General features: G+C 29.0%; 1 long non-coding RNA gene across 1 annotated transcript; it reads left to right on the top strand.

The window, feature by feature from the left end:
- Positions 1–6945: 6945 nt before the first annotated feature.
- Positions 6946–7468, top strand: LOC142228250 (uncharacterized). Its single transcript, XR_012720110.1, has 3 exons — positions 6946–7040; positions 7152–7272; positions 7369–7468. It is a non-coding gene; the product is annotated as an uncharacterized LOC142228250 (long non-coding RNA).
- The last annotated feature ends 1213 nt before the right edge of the window (positions 7469–8681 follow it).

Below are 8681 nucleotides of genomic sequence, written 5' to 3'. Positions count from 1 at the left end.
AATGTTTTCAAAATTTTATTGCAATAGAAAATTTTGTCAAAATATTATATCCATAGGTTAGGTTAGGTTAGGTTAGGTTATGTGGCAGCCCGATGTATCAGGCTCACTTAAACTATTCAGTCCATTGTGATACCACAGTGGTGAACTTCTCTCTTATCACTGAGTGCTGCCCGATTCCATGTTAAGCTCAATGACAAGGGACCTCCTTTTTATAGCCGAGTCCGAACGGCGTTCCACATTCCAGTGAAACCACTTAGAGAAGCTTTGAAACCCTCAGAAATGTCACCAGCATTACTGAGGTGGGATAATCCACCGCTGAAAAACTTTTTGGTGTTCGGTCGTAGTAGGAATCGAACCCACGACCTTGTGTATGCAAGGCGGGCATGCTAACCATTGCACCACGGTGGCTCCATAGAAAATTTTGTGAAAATATTATATCCATAGAAAATTTTGTCAAAATTTTATTTCTAAAGAAATTTTTATCAAAATTTTATTTCTATCGAAAATTTTATCAAAATTTTATTTCTATCGAAAATTTTATCAAAATTTTATTACTATAGAAAATTTTGTCAAAATTTTATTTCTATATAGAAAATTTTGTCAAAATTTTATTTCTATAAAAAATTTTGCCAAAATTTTATGTCTATAGAAAATTTTGTCAAAAATTTTATTTCTATAGGACATTTTGTCAAAATTTTATTTCTATAGAAAATTTTGTCAAAATTTTATTTCTTTAGAACACTTTATCAACATTTTATTTCTATAGAAAATTGTATCAAAATTTTATTTCTACAGAAAATTTTATCAAAATTTTATTTCTATATAGAAAATTTTGTCAAAATTTTATTTCTATAGAAAATTTTGTCAATATTTTATTTCTATAGAAAATTTTGTTACAATTTTATTTCTGTAGAAAGTGTTGTTAAAATTTTATTTCTATAGAAAATGTTGTAAAAATTTTATTGCAATAGAAAATTTTGTCAAAATATTAAATCCATAGAAAATTTTGTCAAAATTTTATTTCTAAAGAAAATTTTATCAAAATTTTATTTCTATCGAAAATTTTATTTCTATCGAAAATTTTATCAAAATTTTATTTCTATAGATAATTTTGTCAAACTTTTATTTCTGTAGGAAATTTTCTCAAAATTTTATTTCTATATAGAACATTTTGTCAAAATTTTATTTCTACAGAAATTTTTGTCAAAATTTTATTTCTAAAAGAAAATTTGTTAAAATTTGATTTCTATGGAAAATTTGTTAAAATTTGATTTCTATGGAAAATGTTGTCAAAATTTTATTTCTGTAGGAAATTTTGTCAAAATTTTATTTCTATATAGAATATTTTATCAAAATTTTATTTGTATAGAAAATTTTATCAAAATTTTATTTCTATATAGAAAATTTTGTCAAAATTTTATTTTATGGAAAATTTTGTCCAAATTTTATTTCTATAGAAAATTTTGTTACAATTTTATTTCTGTAGAAAATGTTGTCAAAGGTTAGGTTAGGTTAGGTTATGTGGCAGCCCGATGTATCAGGCTCACTTAGGCTATTTTTTTTTTATAATTTTATTTCTATAGAAAATGTTGTAAAAATTTTATTGCAATAGAAAATTTTGTCAAAATATTATATCCATAGAAAATTTTGTCAAAATTTTATTTCTAAAGAAAATTTTATCAAAATTTTATTTCTATCGAAAATTTTATCAAAATTTTATTTCTATCGAAAATTTTATCAAAATTTTATTTCTATAGATAATTTTGTCAAACTTTTATTTCTGTAGGAAATTTTCTCAAAATTTTATTTCTATATAGAACATTTTGTCAAAATTTTATTTCTACAGAAATTTTTGTCAAAATTTTATTTCTAAAAGAAAATTTGTTAAAATTTGATTTCTATGGAAAATGTTGTCAAAATTTTATTTCTGTAGGAAATTTTGTCAAAATTTTATTTCTATATAGAATATTTTATCAAAATTTTATTTGTATAGAAAATTTTATCAAAATTTTATTTCTATATAGAAAATTTTGTCAAAATTTTATTTTATGGAAAATTTTGTCCAAATTTTATTTCTATAGAAAATTTTGTTACAATTTTATTTCTGTAGAAAATGTTGTCAAAGGTTAGGTTAGGTTAGGTTAGGTTATGTGGCAGCCCGATATATCAGGCTCACTTCGGCTATTCAGTCCATTGTGATACCACAGTGGTGAAAGGTTTATTTCTATACAAAATTTTGTTAAAATTTTATTTCTATAGAAAATGTTGTCAAAATTTTATTGCAATAGAAAATTTTGTCAAAATTGTATTTCTGTAGCAAATTTTGTCAAAATTTTATTTCTATAGATAATTTTATCAAAATTTTGTTTCTGTAGGAAATTTTGTCAAAATTTTATTTCTATAGAAAATTTTGTCAAAATTTTGTTTCTGTAGGAAATTTTGTCAAAATTTTATTTCTACAGATAATTTTATCAAAATTTTATTTCTATAGAAAAATTTGTCAAAATTTTATTTCTATAGAAAATGTTGTCAAAATTTTATTGCAATATCCATAGAAAATTTTATCAAAATTTTATTTCTATCGAAAATTTTATCAAAATTGTATTGCTATACAAAATTTTGTCAAAATTTTATTTCTATATAGAAAGTTTTGTAAAAATTTTATTTCTATAAAAATTTTTATCAAAATTTTATTTCTATAGAAAATTTTGTCAAAATTTTCTTTCTATATAGAAAATTTTGTCAAAATTTTATTTCTATAAAAAATTTTGTCCAAATTTTATTTCTGTAAAAAATTTTATCAAAATTTTATTTCTATAGAAAATTTTATCAAAATTTTATTTCTATAGAAAATTTTGTCGACAATTTTGTCAAAATTTTATTTTTACAGACAACACGTGTTGAGGGTGTAAATTTTACGACCGATAAGAATAAAAAATTCTATAAACACAAAACCACTAAATCTGGCAACCCAGAAAAATCCTACTGCTTCTCATTTATTCGTGAACTAACAGATATCAAAAAAGCTAATTCATTTTTTAATAGGGTTAATTAATTGTTTAATTGATGTTGTTTCAATTAAAAATTAATCGGATCACTTAATTTTTTGATTAAAGTGAAAAAATCGATAATTCATATTTTATTTTTTGTTCTCTAATCTCGAAATATAGAAGGCAACTCTCGTATATAATTAATGACTTTTATGGTGTTATGAAAATATAGAACTGATGTAAAAAAAAATTGGAATTCCACATCCCAATTAGTTCTATTTTTTAACCAACTATAAACTAAAACAACAACAACAATATCTGTACCAGATTTGAAGACGCTCAGTTAATTCTTTTGAGATTTATCGTACAAACCCAACCAACAAGTTTTCACAACATCCAGAATAATGACAGAGACAGTAATTGAATTTTTGTGTATAAGCTTGGATAACTAAAATAATTTCAATTAATATAACACTCCTGCGAGAAAATAATATTTCATGAGAATTTATCTGCAAACAAAAGGAAATAGAAAAAAATTTAATGAAATTTGTTTGCTTTTCCTTCTTTCTCCTTTTTCGGCGATATAGTTTTTTTTTGTTTAATAAACTTAAAAGTTCACAAAAACAACAAGAAAACACACTGAGAATTTAGAGTCTTCCAACATTGCTGTGATTCGAGTACATTACTCAACAAATCCCAATGACCCATTTGAGATAAGCAACTGCCCTTTCAACTTCTGACTGAGTTCAACAATGCCGGGTGATTGTGGTGGACATCTCACACAGCTTTGTAAGCCAACTTAACCACACAGTTCCTTGTCATCTCTTAGGACAACACTTTTGTGGTGATACACACGTTACAAGAATGTGATGCAAGGAAGTGATAGAACCAACAAACATTGATATAGATGTCCTGCCAAACCAGCTATGGCATTTGACCAAAGTTTATATCGAAATAGTTTTCTTAATAAGGTTTTGTCCCGGAAGTTCATTGGTATTTACTTGGCTATGTTAAAAATCTTACACTCCACTCCCCAATGGGAAAGTGGATGAGATTACATATATGGCAAAATGGAAAATCTCAGAGTCCATGGAATTTTCCAATGGTTATTTTTCAATTTCAATTTCAATTAACGCTGTTTGTTTAGATATTTTATTTTTGATATATTTGAATTGGTTGGTACGAGGATAATAAATAAGCAGTGATTGATTGGAATCATTGAAGGAAATTGGTTTACCGATTTCTTGAATCCAACGAAATATGTCTGTCCGTCCGCACCATCTACAGATTTTATTTGAAGAAAGGACTGATTCTCAAAGCGTTCTGGATCGTGTCATTACCGATACCAAAAGTGATCATTCATATATGAAAAAGATTAACCCTCTAATTCCCAAACCCACCTTCAGTCTTTGTTAAAACGGAAATTTTTTAGTAAAATGACAGAATATAAAACCAAATTTTTGAAAAAAAAAACTGTTCAAGAGACTATCGAACTTTGACGTATAGATTTTTCTTGCTTTTGTCTGAAAGGTTCGATTAGGTATATTATTTCAGGCTCACTTAGACTATTTAGTCCATTGTGATGCCACAGTTCACCAACTTCTTTCTTATCACTGAGTGCTGACGTCCCCTTGCGGATTTCGATATTTATTCCGAGGCAGAGATGCGGCTTCTTTGAAATAATGACATTTGTAGGGACCTCCTACATAAATTTATTTGTAATAAAATATTGTTTGGGGTTTAAAAATAGCATAATTTTGAATTATTAGTTTTTCTTTGATTTTTTGTTGTTAGAGTAATAAATTAACGTGTAACGGTTCGAAATATAACATATTGAGTATCGGTACTGTTTTTGATATGGCCCCCTTATACACCGGCCCTCCGATTTGGGGTCTAGATTCTAGAACTACAATTAAATATGCTGAATATGTTACTGTGTGTATCCTTCCATGTTTTGGTATAGCCCCCATTACACCGAACTCCCGATTTAGCTCCTAGGGTTTCTAGAAATTGTAGTTTTTATCCGATTTGCCACAAATTGAAAATATAATGGCATTTTACACCGAAAGAAAAAGCGTTCGTCACCTTGACGATTGAGTTTCATCAATGCGTTTTCGTCTATGCGATGAAAAGTTTCGTCCATGGGAGTATTTCGGTAGTCCACGTGACGAAATCAATCATCAAAGTCAATTTTTGTTCTTTTCATAGTTCGTCACATTGATGATCTAGTTTCGTCTATGAGACGAAATTATTTTCTTTCCGATTCAGCGAAAGTTAACCAAAATTAACATTTGATTTAAATTAATTTCGTTTATATGAAGTCCCAATATATGAATTACACATATTAATAGAAGTTGGACAAAAGTTTTAAGTGTTTTATTTTCATGATGTATCAAGGATGCTGGTTTTCGTCAATGCGATGAAAGAATCTTCAAATTGATGAAACACACTTTTCTCTGAAATGTGTATCAAAAAATCTCAATGCTAACTAAAACATAAAACGATATACGGTGTATATAGTAAAGGGTGATTCTTTTGAGGTTAGGATTTTCATGCATTAGTATTTGACAGATCACGTGGGATTTCAGACATGGTGTCAAAGAGAAAGATGCTCAGTATGCTTTGACATTTCATCATGAATAGACTTACTAACGAGCAACGCTTGCAAATCATTGAATTTTATTACCAAAATCAGTGGCAGAAAATCCGCTTTTTTATCGACAAATTTTGTTCAGCGATGAGGCTCATTTCTGGTTGAATGGCTACGTAAATAAGCAAAATTGCCGCATTTGGAGTGAAGAGCAACCAGAAGCCGTTCAAGAACTGCCCATGCATCCCGAAAAATGCACTGTTTGGTGTGGTTTGTACGCTGGTGGAATCATTGGACCGTATTTTTTCAAAGATGCTGTTGGACGCAACGTTACGGTGAATGGCGATCGCTATCGTTCGATGCTAACAAACTTTTTGTTGCCAAAAATGGAAGAACTGAACTTGGTTGACATGTGGTTTCAACAAGATGGCGCTACATGCCACACAGCTCGCGATTCTATGGCCATTTTGAGGGAAAACTTCGGAGAACAATTCATCTCAAGAAATGGACCGGTAAGTTGGCCACCAAGATCATGCGATTTGACGCCTTTAGACTATTTTTTGTGGGGCTACGTCAAGTCTAAAGTCTACAGAAATAAGCCAGCAACTATTCCAGCTTTGGAAGACAACATTTCCGAAGAAATTCGGGCTATTCCGGCCGAAATGCTCGAAAAAGTTGCCCAAAATTGGACTTTCCGAATGGACCACCTAAGACGCAGCCGCGGTCAACATTTAAATGAAATTATCTTCAAAAAGAAAATGTCATGGACCAATCTAACGTTTCAAATAAAGAACCGATGAGATTTTGCAAATTTTATGCGTTTTTTTTTTAAAAAAAGTTATCAAGCTCTTAACAAATCACCCTTTATATAGATGTTTGTAATTTACATTTTTCCATTAGTACTAATCTGAAACACCTAAAAGTCGAATCAATAGTCAATGTGACGAAACAGTGTTCAATGTGATGATAAAATTCATACGTTCTGTAGAGGTGTGTTTATTTCTCTACCTAAAAAAACACACACACAACCAAATGCGCTTGCTACATTTTGTTTTTAAAATAACTGTACACAGCTTTTATTAATGAGAGCTAAGTTATTTTTGTTGGGTATTTCATGCTCTCTCCACATTTAACTAAACTCAAACGAGTATTTTAGAAAACATTTGTTCACATGTACAAGTCATATGAGAACAATAAAAGTCGTCAAAATGACGAAAATAGTAATCAAATAGACGAAAAGTTTCATCTACTCCGTTGACATGTATTCAAATACTAATGCAATAACACATCCATACGTAGTTTTGTGGTAGAAATATTGTTTTTTTTTTGCTGTGCGGTAAGAACATTTCATATGGTTCCTCTCAGTTGTTGAGTTTAGTCCAAAGTGTAAAGGTGGTCGCGCGTGCCGAAAATAAAGAGCTAATGCTTAAAGATGTGAAAGTGAAAATAAAAACAAAAATGTGAGTAAAATAAAAAAAACATGAAGTGTTATATATGGGAAAAAAATTTAACCAAAATGACGATTTTTTTTATTTTTTTATATATTTATGGAAGTATTTCTAAATTTACAGATAAATGCCGCAACATTTTTCGTTCTGTGAAAACTGAATACGGATAAAGAAATTAAAGAATAAAGATGAATTGGATGAGCAAACAATTCAAAACGAAAAGGAACAGTTGGGCACAAAAAGGGTGAGTTAAATTTTGTTCTAAAAAGATCGAATATATTTTGCAATAATTTAAAATTTCAATTTTTAAATTCTTCTTTATAATTTTTTTACTCCACAGGATGAACCCATAAAACTTTTCATCCTTGGTGATCTAAACACTAATTAAGGTAACAGAATGTTTGTGTGCCTAGATGGTCAATTTATCAAAATCAACAGCTTGGGTAGATGTGTATGAAAAATTTTGTATACGTTTTTACTTCGTTAGTTGTACATATTTCAAATAAATAAAATTTAAATTTAATTAAAATAAAAAACAATATGGTTCTTTATTAAAAGTGTCGTAAAAAATATTTCTAATAATCAATTTATCAATTTGATGATTACATCGTATTGATGAATCGATTACATCACATTGATGAACCTATTCATCATGTTGATGAATGGATTACGTCAAATTTAGGGAAAACCTATTCATCATGTTGATGAATGGATTACGTCAAATTTAGGGAAAGAGTTCATCGCTATGACGAAGGCGTTTGTAGCGATGACGAACGAGAATCGTACTTTTGAAGAATTCCATCATCGCATGGATGAAAGAGAATAATCGCAGATACGAAAAATATCATCACATAGATGAAATACATTCATCATCTGGACGTAACATAGTCGTATATGAGATGTAAATAAGTTCATCACAGGGATGAATTCAATTCATCGCTATGACGAAAAAAATCGTCAATGGGATGAAATGTTACGTTAGCTCATTTTTGACGAAAAATTCGTCACCGTGATGTAAAGATTCATCCTCATGACGTACTTTTTCCTTTCAGTGTAGACCCATAACAAAGTGTATATGATTTAGTTTTATCGGTCCATTTGGTAAGGCCTCCATATAGACCGATTTCACTTATTGAGGGTATACAAGGCGCACTAATCATGAAAATTGCTTGAAACTGAATGAAAAATTTCCAGATTTTACTTCTCGTAGTCATTTAAATAATTGGAATGAAAATTCACAGATTTTAGATTTCAAATCAAGGCGTTATTTCATCATTTTCTTGCATACTTACAAGAGATGTTTATTATTCCTCTAAAACTCAAACAAAAATAGTTCTAAACAAGTATATACGGCCGTAAGTTCGGCCAGGCCGAAGCTTATGTACCCTCCACCATGGATTGCGTAGAAACTTCTACTGAAGACTGTCATCCACAATCGATTTACTTGGGTTGCGGTAACTTTTGCGTAGTCCATACGTGGTATATATTAAACTTAAAATGGCCGATTAAATACGTATATAATTAAGTTTGACAAAACTTTCTATAGAAATAAAATGTTGACAACATTTTCTACAGAAGTAAAATTTGGACAAAATTTTCTATAGAAATACGATTTTAACAAAATTTTCTATAGAAATAACATTTTGACAAAAT

The sequence above is a fragment of the Haematobia irritans genome, chromosome 3 (genome assembly GCF_050003625.1).
Source record: "Haematobia irritans isolate KBUSLIRL chromosome 3, ASM5000362v1, whole genome shotgun sequence".
NCBI classification, from domain to species: Eukaryota; Metazoa; Arthropoda; class Insecta; order Diptera; family Muscidae; genus Haematobia; species Haematobia irritans.
The sequence above is the reverse complement of the archived record's forward strand: the minus strand, read 5'-3'. Positions and strand labels throughout refer to the sequence as shown.